Raw genomic sequence first — 15,405 nt, 5'->3', positions numbered from 1 at the left:
TCAGTGAATGAATGGATAAAGTAAATATGGTATACACACATACACAGACACACAGACACACACACACACACACACACAAACACAGAAAGAGAGGGAGAGAGGGAGATAGAGGAATATTATTCAGCCGTAAAAGAGAAGGAAATCCTGCTATTTGCAACGACATGGATGAGCCTGAAGGGCATTGTGCTAGGTGAGATAAGCCACACACAGAAAAACAAATACAGTATGATCTCACTCACGTGTGGAATCTAAAAAGTTGAACTCATAGAAGCAGAGAGTAGAATGGTGGAATGAATGGTGGTTGCCAGGAATTGGGGTAAACGAGAGGTTTGGGTCAAAGGGTACACAGTTTCAGTTATAAGATGAATAAGGATCTTCTAGGGATCTAATGTACAGAATAGTGACTATAGTTAATAATATTGTATTGTTTACTTGGAATTTTCCAAACACAGATCTTAAATGTCCTCCATGCGTAAACAAACACGCACACACAAAGTGATAACTATGTGAGGTGATACACATATTAATTAATTTGGTTGTGGTAATTATTTCACAATGTATATGTATATTAAATCATCACGCATATCTAGAATATATACAATTTTTACTTGTCAATTATATCTCTATAAATCTAGAAAAAATAGAAATCTTAACTCCAGGACTAGATATGTTCTTTCCTGATCCTACAGGTGGTCACCTAGAGCTCACCCTCTCATGTCTGGCCTCCCTAAGGACCATTTTCCTATACTATTCGTATTCCATATCAATTTATCCTTTTTTTAGGGTGTACAGTGAAATTTAGAACTTAATCATTTGCTCTGTTATGCTTCTTTGTAATATATGTAAGTCTTGTCTTGAGCATAAACTCTTCAGGCTGGAATTATATCCTATATCTGGTATTCTGTTTAGTAAGAGTTTAAGGTCTGGGTATCAGTAAGCTTTCAGTAAACACTTGCTGAGTGATTGATTCTGAGGCTCTAAGGCACCACTAGTGGAAGAAACTACTGGAGAGATTTGCATAAGGCCCAGTCACTCCTACTGAAGATTTCTCATTAGCAAAAGTGCAGTCAATGACCCAGAGCTCCACTTGTGAGAATATTGCTGCAGGGCTCACAACAGAAGAGGCATAGCCCTTGCAATGTGTGATGAAGAATGACTCAGTCTAGTTCTCTTGACTGTTGCTGTGAAGATTACATTTACAGTAAAAATAGGGGCATATTTTAATACTACTTTGTAGAATAAAAAGTTGTGAGAGGTTTTTTTTCCTTTTATTATTCAAGGCTAGGATAATGTCAAAGAATATTTATGGACTTTGATACATATACAGAAAAGAAGTATTGGTGCTTTTAAAGCAGTTGGAGAAAAATATAATGAAAAATCATTACATTTAAAACAAAATAATGGAGTTAAATTAAAAGAATAAGAACAGATTTTACAATAACACTCCCAGTGGAAAGTAAGAGTTTAAAAGTAACAATTCTGTAATGTAATTTTTATTTGTTTAAATTGTTTAAAAACTGAAGTCACAAAGAAATGCTTGAAAGCCAAATAAAATTAGTCAGAGAAAAGAGTAAAAGTGGATCTTAGAAAAAATAATTTTTGACAAGATTGTTTGAAAGATTATGACTAGACATGTTCTTGCCTGATCCCACAAGCTGTGACCCAGAGTTCACCCTTTGATATGTACTATTCTCCTGTACCATTCAAGTCCTGTAAGGATTTCTCCTTTTCTCAGTTCATTTCTCAGATATTTATGTTTTTTAACTTAATAACTATTTTATTGGCAACATTTTCCTCGTTGTGACTTCTGAAGAAAAAAGCGGCAGTTTTAAAATAAAATGTAACCTTAATTTCATTCATTCATTCAGATATTCAACATTAAGATATTTGCTAGGCGTTATGCAAAAGAATTTTCAATAATGTGGAAGTGAAAGAAGACTATTTACTGCCTGAAAAGTGCTAGAAATGGCCACTGCAAAGTGTGATGAGAACTACAATAAAGACTCAAAGTCCTTTGGGAATTCATTTATTTAGTTTTTTTTAAACAATTTCACAGAAATTTTATTTACCTGTATCCTTTATGATAAATTTCTTTTGTTTGAAGAATTTATGAATACCTTGTAAGCTATAGAGACAGGTTAGTTATATTTAAGACAAAAATGGTCCAATTGCTAAAATCTGGCTTACTTATAAGTAATTGCCATTCTTTGTTCCTTTGGGAGGAAGGTGTTTCTTGTCCCTTTTTTTTGCAGAGATCCAGAAAAGGCCTCAAAGAGATACTGGCATTTGAACTGTTACTTAAGAATAGGTAGCACTTAGACAGGACTAGCAGACAGCATCCTAGAATCACAGGAACAGAAAAGCCAACGTGTTAGAAAGTGTGTGTGTACATGTAGGGAAACCGTGGGTGTCTTAAAAGGAAGTTGAGATGCACACTGTGATGGTCTTGAAAGCCAGTGAAGATAACAGGGAAATATTGAAAGATTTTCATAGGAATTTATATAATTAGACTTCTATTTCAGAAAGATTAATATGATAGTGATGTAGAATAATCGGAGGGAGAAGAGACTTTGAGTAGACAAATCAGTTAAGGGATCATATCAGTCAGGACAGGCTAGGATGCTGTATAACTGCAGACTCCAAAGTCTCTGTGGATTAAACTAACAAAGATAGCAAGGACGTGTATTTCTTGCTCCTGCTCCGTGTACATTTTGGGCCCATGTGTGAAGGCTGGGGGGAACTGATCTATATATTCTACACTCAGGCATCCATCTGGAAGATCATCTGTCTCTATAGCATGGCGAATTATGCACTGGCTTGTAAAACCCATACTCAATCTAAGAGTAAAGCATGTCAGTTCTGTTCACATTTCATTGACTGTGCCTATGCCTAATTTCAGAGGTGAGCAAATGTAATCCTACTATATGCCCAAAAGGAGAATAACTGGAATATCTATGAATATTTCAGTCACCTCAAGAGGCGGTTGCAATAGTTCAATAGTCAATGAGGGTGTAAGCAGTAGGAATGAAAAGAAATAGGAAAATATAAGAAATACTTTAGAAATAGAGGCCACGGCAACCAGCACACCCGGGCACTTCCCTTGTGGCAGTCGCGCCTAGCAAACGCAGTGCCGCCGTGCACGCCAGAGTGGCTGTAGCTGCCGGGCGCAGCGTCGCCCTGTGCTGGCTGTGGGTTGCTGATGGAGACCCCGCTACCGGCCGGCCCTGCAGGGCTGCGGGCGCCACGGCGCCCCGTGCTCTGCAACGCTGCGGCTGGCAGCATGGGATAACGCCGCCGTGCGCAGAGATCGCCTCCGCAGGATGAGGGAGTGGTGGGTCCAGGTGGGGCTGTGGGCCGTGCTCCTGCTTGCTGCGTACCTGCACATCCCACACACTCAGCTGCCACCTGATCTTCACTCATGGAAATCTTCAGGCAAGTTTTTCACTTACAAGAGGCTGCGTATCTTCTACCAAGACTCTGTGGGTGTGGTTGGAAGTCAGGAGACAGTTGTGGTTTTACACGTTTTCCAACATCCAGCTACGATTGGTACAAGAGTTGGGATGGTCTGACCTTGAGGTTTCATCGGGTGATTGCCCTTGATTTCTTAGGTGTTGGCTTCAGTGACAAACCGAGACCACATCATTATTCCATATTTGAGCAGGTCAGCATCGTGGAAGCGCTTTTGCGGCATCTGGGGCTCCAGAACCGCAGGATCAAGTCTCATGACTATGGAGATAATTGTCGCTCAGGAGTTTCTCTACAGGTACAAGCAGAATCGATCTGGTCGGCATACCATAAAGAGTCTGTCTGTCAAATGGAGGTATCTTTCCTGAGACTCACCGTCCACTCCTTCTCCAAAAGCTACTCAAAGATGGAGGTGTGCTATCACCCATCCTCACACGACTGATGAACTTCTTTGTATTCTCTCGAGGTCTCACCCCAGTCTTTGGGCAGTATACTTGGCCCTGTGAGAGTGAGCTGTGGGACATGTGGGCAGGGATCCGCATTAATGACGGGAACTTACCCATTGACGGTCTCTTACAGTACATCAATCAGAGGAAGAAGCTCAGAAGGCGCTGGGTGGGAGCTCTTGCCTCTGTAACTATCCCCATTCATTTCATCTACTGGCCATTGGAACCTGTAAATCCCTATCCAGAGTTTTTGGAGCTGTATGGGAAAACGCTGCTGCGGTCCACAGTGTGGATTCTGGATGACCACATTAGCCACTATCCACAGCTAGAGGATGCCATTGGCTTCTTGAATGCATAAATGGGCTTCATCCAACTCCTTCTGCTCCTTCTGAGCTGGAATGAGTAGCTTCCCTGTATTACCTCCTCTACTCCCTTATCTGTTGTGTATTCCACTTAGGAAGAAATGCCCAAAAGAGGTCCTGGCCATCAAACACTATTCTCTCACAAAGTCCACTTTACACAAATTGGTGAACAGTGTATAGGAAGAAGCCAGCAGGAGCTCTGACTAAGGTTGACCTAATAGTCCACCTCCCATTACTTTGACAACTGATCAAATGTATGGACTTGGCTTTGTTTTTGTGTTATTAGAAAATTCTGATGAGCATTACTATTCACTGATTCAGAAAGACGCTGTTTTGCATAAAAGACTTTTTAACACTTTGGACTTCTCTGAAATACTTAGAAGTGCTCATTTCTGGCCCAGCCCCAATAGGAATTCTATCGTAAGAATAAGGAGAAGGGGATCTCCTTCCCTCTCCTGGAATGGCTTTATGGGCACATGCTTTTTAATGTTCTTTAAGCAACATAGAGCTAAGTCCTCTTTGTCATACCTTTGGATTTAGTTTCATCAGCTGTTTTTATTTATAAATATTTTGTTGAAATAGATATGGTTTAAATAATATAGTATTCTAAGTATGATTTAAGACTATGATTAACCTACACATTATGTATATATTCTAAAGATACTAAACCAGCATACCCTTACTCTAACCGCGTAGTGAACCTAATTAAACATGTTTGATTTCTGAATAAATTAAACTAAATCCAAACTATCTCCTAAAATCACAGGACATTAAGGACCAATAGCATCTGTGCCAGAGATTTACTGTTATTAGATGGGGAGATCAATTCTAACAGCAAATAACAGTCTGAGACTCCTCATACCTCTGTGCTTAGAAGCATGTCTCTCTTGAGCTACCGTAGAGGAGAAGGAATTGTTGTGTAGTCCAAGTCACTATGCTGAATGTACATTGATTCCTTTATGATGACTGCTTAACTCCCCATTGCCTGTCCCAGAGAGGCTTTCCAATGTAGCTCAGTATTTCCTGTACTTTACAGAGAGGAAAGTTCCAGAAACTTTAAGGACAAATTCTGAAAGACCTATGAGCAAATGGTGCTGTTTGCTTTTTTTAAAGCCACATTTCATTGTCTTAGTCAAAGCAGGATTATTAAGTGATTATTTAAAATTCATTTTTTAAAATTAGCAACTTCAAGTATAACAACTTTGAAACTGGAATAAGTGTTTATTTTCTATTAATAAAAATTAATTGTGACAAAAAACGAAATAGAATCAAGACCTTGCTCATTGATATAATAACGGGAAGAAAGATAGGGATCTAGTAGGAATCTAATGGTTTATACCTGGAAGACTGATGGGACCCTCAGCAGAAATTTGGAAATAGGAGGAAAATAACTTGATGGAGTTGGGTGAGGACTGTGGAAAGAATGGGATACCTCAGAGGGAGAATGTTTAGCTGTTAAGTTTAAGCCATGTTAAGTTGTAAGTTCTGGAAGGAATATGCGAGTAAGGATATCCAAAGGAGATAGAAAGTTAGAGACGGAGCTTACTCACAGAAGAGGTCACTAACAGAGAAGTAATATTTAAATCTGTGTGCCTAGATGAGACTGAAAAATTTCTTGAAGTCCATTTAATAGGTCAAAACCAGTATTTAAAAAAGAATATAAAATAGAAATATTGGAGTACACTGAATGTAAAATGTCTAAGTATTTAAGACATCTCATGACATTTTTATTATGTGTGTATGTGTTAGAAAGAGAGATATTCTCCAATTTAAGTGCATTTCTTATCAAGAAAAGAGTTTGAAGGCCACTGTTCTAGAGGAATGAGAAGAGAGGAGGGAGAGTGGTATGTTGACCAGGAAATGCTTTAGTCATGTTATCAGTTAAAGACAAATATCAGCCATGGATACCATTTCACATTTCATTTCAGTAGCCATCGATCATTCTCAGTCCTTTAGAATCCACCAGATCTCTATGTTCTGCAGCTCTCAGCTTCACTATTTCGTGCTTGCTCGATGGTTTATACCCAAAACTATACCTTAGAGGATGAATGTATTCAAACTGGATGTCAACATTAATAAGATTCAGCATACACCTACTTTATTCTCTATTTCATCTTTGTTAGCAGAGCTGAAGTGTACTGGAATTTGTTTCACAATCTTACCAATAATACTACAACATTATATCTGGTGAATACTAAAACATCTTTTCAACTCTGAGCTTTAACACTACATTAGATATTCCTAATTGGAAAAGTGGTCTTTATTTCAAAAGGACTGAGGAGAAAGGTCGGATTTCCTGAATTTATCTCAGAAGGAGGATTACCAATATTAAAAAGGAGAATAAATATTCAAAATATGGTCTATGGTGTCTTCCATTAACAAAGACATAATATTAGTATTAAATAATAGTTAGCTATGGAATATTTAACTGTTATTCTGGATTTTTATATGTTGCCAAAGAAACAGAAGATTTGAGCTGTCAGCAGTTTGAGAGCCTACTAAAGCATTAGAGTTTTAAAAGTTTTTTTTCCAACTCTTCATCTTGGGTTCACTTTAAATATTGAGAACAAATCAGATTATTATTAAAGAATTATACATATCTGAGTTACCTCTGGGGATTATAAATTTGGGATGTGATATATTCTGATCCTTGAAGCGATAAAATGACCATATCTAAAGAACAGAGACCTAAACGAGAGGAGTTGGTATTCATATTCTAACCTCTAATGCCACCATGACCAAAGAGTTTTTTTAAAAGAAGGTAAGAACAGACTCAAAACCAAGAAAACTGAGAGTTGTGGAAAAATGCAATTTCACCTTTGAAAGCCAACACTCTACCTCCCCATGTAGGTGATAAAAAGAAAAAGAAAAAAGGCACACAATTTTCAAATAGAATGGAAAATTTTAGGCAAAGAAATATTGAAATGTTAGAAGTACTGTGTAGAAATCCTAGATCTGGTGAAATATTCTCATGAATATTTCATGAGAATAGAATGGCTTATTGGTGAAGGACCAATGGAGAGTCCCAGTCCAGTGGAGACAGAACCACAAAGAATGTGGCAGAGAAGAGAATAAAATGGCCTATTCAGTTTAGGCCCAGGAAGTTTCCCTGCTCTGTTTCTCATAGCAAGACTGAGACATTGTTGAACATGCAGAACAAGATATGCATTAAGATAGCATTTATGTGAAAAACAAAATGAATCAAAGAATAAACCATATATTGCTATGTGAGAATTTGTGTCTATGTAAATGCAGAACTAAAGAATAAAGACATTGGTTTTCTCTGTATAGAACACTGGGAGTGAGGATGTTAATTTTGAATTATTTTAAAGTATCGTAAAATACACATAACATAAAATTCATCATTGTAACCATTTTTAAGTGTACAGTTCAGTAGTATTATTACCTTCATATTGTTGTGCAAGCATCAACACCATTCACATCCAGAATGCTTTTCATCTTGCAAAACTGAAACTCGGTACTCATTAAATAATAACTCCCTATTCCTCTCTCCCTGCAGCCGCTAGTAATCAGCATTATACCTTCTGTCTCTATGATTCTGACTACTCTAGTTAAGTAGAATCATAACAGTATTTGTCTTTTTGTGACTGGTATATTTCACTTAGCAGAATGTCCTCAAGGTCCATTCATATGGTAGCATGTGTCAGAGTTTCCTCTCTTTTACAGACGGAATAATATTCCATCGTATACATGCACAACATTTTATTTACCTATTCGTCTGTCAACAGCCAGGTTTCTCCCACCTTTTGGCCATTGTAAATAATGCTACTATGGCAGAGATGTATAAACATCTTTTCAGGACCCTGCTTTTAATTATTTGGGGCATATTCCCAGAAGTGGAATTGTTGGATCCTGTTGTAATTCTATTTGTAATGTTTTGAGGACCCTCCATACTGTTTTTCATGGTTGTCACACCATTTTATATTCCCATCAACAATGCATAAGGCTTCTAATTCCTTCACATCCTCACCAATTTCTACCTTCCATTTTTAAAATTATGGCAGCCATCCTAATGGGTATAAAGCTTCCTTTGAATTTTTTACAACTGAAATATATTCACATACTATTTTTTAAACACTTAAAATATCTCAACAATATGGTGTGAAACTTAAGCATGTATATTCTGTAAAAGGCTTGTTGATGTTATTTCTGGTTAAATAATTCTCTTCTCTAAAAGAAGATGTAATCGTGTAAAGAATAATTGCAACATGATTGATGAGAAGGGGTGGTTGGCCTACAGTGGAGTCAAAAAGAGCATCCACATGCTGGGAAATAACCCCTCTGCATGAGCGGGACCTACAAATCCAGCGGAGAAGATGAGGGGGCACCCTAGCTACCTGTACATTGAGCTCTTACTAATATCTAAGAGGGGAGTATAAATTTTTCATATGAGGGATTAAGAAGGATGTTAAAAAAGCTTTAGTTTATTATATAGGGGATTTTTTTTCCTGGGATATATTTCCTTGAATTATTAACTGATAATTTAATTGATACTCAAAACAATCAAAATGGCATGTTGTTTCCTTTACTCTAAAAATTTAACTGGAAAACTTCTCCTCCTCCTCCTCCTTCTCTTCCTCTTTCTCCTTTATGAGCAGTTCAATGGTATTAGAATTGAACACTAATAAATGTTTAAATAGGAATGATTTTGGATGGAAAAGAGTTTTATGTTGTCAGTAGTCAGTAGTTCTGGTAAGGACAAATATAACACCATGTTAATGGAAAGACTTGGGTAATAGCTATGTATACATACATCACACATAAATACATATATATGTGTGTGCGTGTATATATATATACGAAAAGAAGCTTGTAAAAACTATAACAGGGATAAAAAATCAAATTAAGGGAGTAGCTAGAATCTTTGAGAGCATAGTATGATTTTAATAGATTTTGGAGGATATTTTCTTCTGCCATTATATGTAAGCAGAGATAGTAGCTCTCAAAAAATATTCTTGTGTTCCCTACACTTCTCAGCCCCTTGCAGTTAAGAGGGGTATCTGACTATTCTTAGATTGTAAAAATGTGGCGCGGAGTCATGACTATGACTTTCTAGCTGAAGCACTGAAGACCTAGGTGCCAGCTCCCCACTCCTCTCTTCCTCTGCCATAGCAACCATAAAAGCCATTTCCTGAGTTGGAAACATCACAAGCGGAGGACAACTGGGACCCTGAGTCACCAGATGGACCTGTATTTGTCATTGCATCATTGAGAAATAAACCTCTGTAATGCTAAGCTTTTAAGATTTGGGGGTTTATTCATTCCTGCAGCATGGCTTAGCATCGATCAGACTACTACAGCAGATTAGTGATTGAGTAATTGTGTTCTTATAGGAATTAGCAGTGATATTGAGAACAGTGGGAAAAAAATTATTATTCCTCTGATCATTCTACTATCTATATCTTCATCCTTTCTGTATTAAATATATTGGATATATTTTCACCTTTTAAAATAGTTACATTTGTTTCCTAATTTAGTTATCTTAGTTTTCTAGGACTGCCATAATAAATGACCACAAACTAGGTGGCTTAAAGCAACAGACATTCGTTTCACAGTTCAGGAGGCTGTAAGTCTGAAACCAAAATGTCAGCCTAGTTGGTTCCTTCTAGACACAGTAATAAAAAATGTCCATGCTTCTTTCCTTGGCATTGCTTGGCTTGTGGATGCACCACTCCCATCTCTGCCGCCATCTTTACACAGCTTTCTCCCTGTACTTCTGTATCTCCTCCCCTCTTCTATGAGGATACCAGTCATATTGGATCACAGTCCACCCTAAACCAGTATGGCATCACCTTAACTTAATTACATTTGCTAAGACCCTGTTTGCAAATAAGGTCATATTCATAGTTACCTGGGGTTAAGACTTCAACATTTCTTTTTGAAGGATGCAATTCAACCTACAAAAATAGCTTAGAAATGATATGCCACTACAGCTTCCCACTTTCATCTTCTGGAAGTAAATCTTATAAAATGGATTTAAACAACCCTTACTTTTAGTCATTATTTTAGAAATTGTTTTGTTTTTGTTTAACATAACTTACCAACTTTTAAAAAAGGAGAGATAATCTTAGTCCAATACTTACTCAAATTCAAACATAATTCCTATCTATACTTATACTGAAAATTATGTTACTATATAAGATGTTCTGATAAGTTTGTACATTGCAGGCAAGATATGCATTTCAGGCTTTTTAAGTGCCCCTGCTAAGACAAGTGCAAGCAACAGTGCAAAGACAGGATCAATGATCAGAAATGGAATGTAGTTGTCCATCCAAATTGTCAGTTCAAAGCCTCTCACTTGTTTTCTATGTGTTCCTTTCTTGATATTCAATAATCAGCCCTTTTCTGGTCTCTCTTTCTCTTCTTCTCCCTTGTTATAGCGCTTCATACTCTCAACATCCCTTTCTCAACATAAAAAGTCAAAAGCAGATGTCAAAGTCCAAAAGCAACCTAAAGTTGTATTTTGTCTCATGAATTTGTTCAACATGTGTGCACACACATACTCTCATATATGTGTGTGCATATATATGCATATATATACACACATGTATATATAATATATATATATGTGATGTCTCTATAACAAATACTTACAAGGCCTCAGAGAAATAATGGTACATGCTAAAAGGAAGCATATAAACTAGGATATAAACATGGTTAATTGGGAAAAGGGTTTGATTAGGGGAAGAATAGAGCCAATACGGGTACAAAAAATAGGAAAATTCAAACTAGTCTAGAGGTCAGAAAGTGCTTCTTGGAGAAACTATAAAAATGGAGCATGAGGGCCTGGCACCATGGCTCACGCCTGTAATCCCAGCACTTTGGGAGCCCGAGGCGGGGGAATTGCGAAGTCAAGAGATCGAGACCAACATGGCCGACATGGTGAAATCCTGTCTCTATTAAAAATACAAAAATTAGCTGGGTGTGGTGGCACACGCCTGTAGTCCCAGCTACTCTAGAGGCTGAGGCAGGAGAATCGCTTGAACCCGGGAGGTGGAGGTTGCAGTGAGCTGAGATCGCAGCACTGCACTCCAGCCTGGGTGACAGAGCAAGACTCTGTCAAAAAAAAAAAAAAAAAAAGAAAAATGAGCATGAAAATTGGCATGCATTAGTCAGGTTAACAGAGAGATGTTTTAGGCAGTGGCAACATTATGGGCACAGGCTCTGAACTGAAAGAGACAGTGATATATTCTATAAATCCAAAGGAATTCAGAATGGATACAGCTCATTTTTATGATTTAAAAAGTGGTGAGAGATGAGGCTGGAGAGAACTGCACAGGCCAGAGCATGAGGTACCTCATAAATAAGGTGTTCATATAATTCATCATCTAAACCAGTCCACTTCTGAGAATAAAGGGAGCACCACTATTAATTAGGTTGGGGCAGCAGTTGTAAACCAGGGCTGTCGGAGACTAACTGGGATGTACGGCTACATGACTTATAAATCACATTAACAGAGCTTGGATTTTATACTAAGGTCAATCAGTTGCCATGACAGCATTTTAGAGAGAGGAATAGCTCAATACTATTGTGTTTTATAAAGCTTAATCTAGCTGAAGTACAACAAACAAATGAGGGAGGGCTAAATTGCAAGCAAGAATATCCATTAGAAGGCCACAGTGATGATTTCTAGTTGTGAGATGACGGTGGCCTGAATCACTGTGTTGGTCGTAAGCCTGTAAGGAAATTGAAGTAATGATAAGTTGAACCATATGAAATTGCTTCTACTCACCATTTGAACCGACAAAAAGGGCAGTTTCATAAGGCTTAACTAATAGATTTTAAGGAACTAGGATGGATTTGTGGCCAATATTAACCATTATATAATTGTTACATGATGATGATGACAATGATGATAATGATGTTGATGACTAGTGAGAATAGTGGTATTATCGGGATTGACTGACATAAGTTATACATTAAAGTTTAAAACATAGAACACCTAAAATTGCTACCTCTTGATATTGAGAGAACAGTTGATTGTATATGGCTCATACATAAATACACACAAAAAAGATGGAAACAACCCCAGAACCACAATCCCAATGAGTGCCCCATGATTCTCAAAGAGGGAAATAGAAGAAAACTTCCAGCATTTTTGTGGGCCCATCATTGAGGAAACAGAATGGAGATCAGCAGAACACAGTGAAAAGTGATGGGAGAGGAGAAACATCATGAGTCAGATTTGAAGCCAGTAGGTTTGAAGTCAATTTTGAGGTTACTGTGGGGAACAGAATTTGTACCAGGAAGGATTTCTGATCTCCACTATTTGAAACAATCACAATATATTACCTACATTGATACATTTAATCAGGATCCAAAATGCACACCTCCCAATCCTGACACCGTGACATTACTTATGTTCCCTGCTGCTCCCCGATTCCATATCAGGAAAACGATCAGAAGGCTGAACCTCGAACTGCTTGTTTTAAATGGAAAAGTAACTGAAAAATTACTGGATTGGACTAAAATTAACTGAAAGCACCCACATTTTTTGCCCTAAGGAAACTGGGGGCTCAGAGTCACAAATCAAATTTTATACTAGAAATTTAAAATGTACATTTTTTGCACAATGCTGTGAATATTATATTTGTTACAAGGGAATGTTTCGTGTAGTGGAAATAATGAAGAAAATGAAGATGAGGAAGACTACTAGGTTTCTAGTTCTACAATAGGTTGGGTGACAATTTTCTAGATAGTATTTATGGAAGGATAGGAGTAGAAGATGAAAAATTCAGTTTAACACCTAATAAATATGCAAATTTTAACTTCCAATATTTGTTTATTTCTTTATATTAATTCTAATTTCACTTGAGATGATTTATAATTATGTAGATTTTTATGATAAAAATGTATTAGGTTTTCAGATAAACACAAACATGAATGGCATGCAAATATATATACATCCTAAAAAGTTTACCTTAGATCCTGAATTGTTTTTCCCCAATATATCTAAATATCCATTTCAGAAGTCCTGCTTTACTAAATTGAATTATAAATTTAGGAAATTTAAAGTAATGTTACCAGTGTTTTGGTAAACATCATCACTTTGGGAAGAAAAATAGTTATATTTTCTTACTTCTAAATCTTTCACTCACACACACACAAAAATAGCTAATCTTTCCATCACTCTTGATTAACCCATACCACTTGATAACAATGAATTTAAAGCAAAGAAAATAAATAGAAGAAACAAGAAATATTAAGAATATAAAAGCCAGGCGCAGTGGCTCATGCCTATAATCCTAGCACTTTGGGAGGCTGAGGTGGGGAGGATTGTTTGAGCCCAGGAGTTCAGTCTGAGCAACATGGCAAAATACCATCTTTACAAAAAAAATAGAAAAATTAGCCAGGTATGGTGTCAAGAGCCTGTAGTCCCAGCTAGTGGGGATACTGAAGTGGGAGGATCGCTTGAAACTGAGATGTCAAGGGTGCAATAAGCCATGATCCTGCCACTGCACTTCAGCCTGGGCAACAGAGTAAGAGCCTGTCTCAAAAAAAAAAAAAAAAAAGAAAAGAAAAAGGACAGATAATAGGGTAAGAGTATAAAATAAAGATAAAAAGTTGTAAGAAAATGAAATAATTCTTACAATTATACACGTTCAGTAAAGTGGTTGTGGAGAAATTAAAATTCCATGGGGAAGAACTAGTGCTGATGTGAAGCTGTTCTCATTTCATTTACCTAAGGACTAACTATAACAGTATGTAAGTCCTACCATCTCACACCAGTTAGAATGGCAATCATTAAAAAGTCAGGAAACAACAGGTCCTGGAGAGGATGTGGAGAAATAGGAACACTTTTCCATTGCTGGTGGGACTGTAAACTAGTTCAACCCTTGTGGAAGTCAGTGTGGCGATTCCTCAGGGATCTAGAACTAGAAATACCATTTGACCCAGCCATCCCATTACCTGGTATATACCCAAAGGACTATAAATCATGCTGCTATAAAGACACATGCACAGGTATGTTTATTGCGGCACTATTCACAATAGCAAAGACTTGGAACCAACCCAAATGTCCAACAATGATAGACTGGATTAAGAAAATGTGGCACATATACACCATGGAATACTATGCAGCCATAAAAAATGATGAGTTCATGTCCTTTGTAGGGACATGGATGAAATTGGAAATCATCATTCTCAGTAAACTACGGCAAGAACAAAAAACCAAACACCGCATATTCTCACTCATAGGTGGGAACTGAACAATGAGAACACATGGACACAGGAAGGGGAACATCACACTCTGGGGACTGTTGTGGGGTGGGGGGAGACGGGAGGGATAGCTTTAGGAGATATAACTAATGCTAAATGACGAGTTAATGGGTGCAGCACACCAGCATGGCACATGTATACATATGTAACTAACCTGCACATTGTGCACATGTACCCTAAAACTTAAAGTATAATAATAATATAATAAAAAATAAAAATAAATTAAAAATAAATTTTAAAAAAAACCCAATATGTAAGTGCTGAAGCAAGCAAGGGGAGCCTCTTTCTCCATTGAGGTTAATAGGCCATATATAAAACAAAGGAAATTTAATTCATTTGTTGCATAAAAAGGAATAAAAGAGAAAGTAAAAGATAAAATGACTTTTAATTGAGAATGCAGAACACACTTTTAAATAGTTAAGAAAAATAATGTTCTTCTCTTATACTACTACAAATCTTCAAGGTACTCAACCAGTTTCACATGTGGATTGATGGGCAAGCTCTCTTTTTTGTTTATATATAGATTCTAATTGCAGTAAGTACATAGTAAACATATATTACTTCTGTAATTAGTTTTTTTTTTTTAAAGACGGGCTTCAATTTCATGTTCTATTTGTAGAATGGGAGGATAAGAAGAGATGATGAGATACCATGGGATTTTAAAAAAGGAAAAAAAGACAGCACAAAGAGAATGAAAGAAAAAAACGAAAACAAGAATCAGGTGGATCAAGGTAGATATGATGGAATAAAAACAAATGTTAGGACAATGTCAGGGCGAAAGAGAAGTCAACACTCCCTAGCTATCTCAAACCTAATGCTTAAAAGTTTCCACTTCGCCAAACTCCATCCCATCAGATCCAATCTTACCATCTGCCTTATAACTTATCCAATTC

The 15,405-nt window shown here is 37.1% G+C and overlaps 1 protein-coding gene and 1 pseudogene across 2 annotated transcripts in view; one reads left to right on the top strand and one right to left on the bottom strand.

Annotated features, from left to right (window-relative positions):
- LAMA2 (laminin subunit alpha 2) overlaps nt 1-15,405 on the bottom strand; it is a 648,749-nt gene that overhangs the window by 605,490 nt on the left and 27,854 nt on the right. The gene's annotated exons all lie outside the window — the stretch shown is intronic.
- LOC129038238 (mesoderm-specific transcript homolog protein-like) lies at nt 3,303-4,317 on the top strand (annotated as a pseudogene).

Source organism: Pongo pygmaeus, chromosome 5 (genome assembly GCF_028885625.2).
Source record: "Pongo pygmaeus isolate AG05252 chromosome 5, NHGRI_mPonPyg2-v2.0_pri, whole genome shotgun sequence".
In the NCBI taxonomy this organism is placed as follows: Eukaryota; Metazoa; Chordata; class Mammalia; order Primates; family Hominidae; genus Pongo; species Pongo pygmaeus.
Note: the sequence above shows the minus strand (reverse complement) of the source record. Positions and strands in the feature narration are given on the sequence as shown.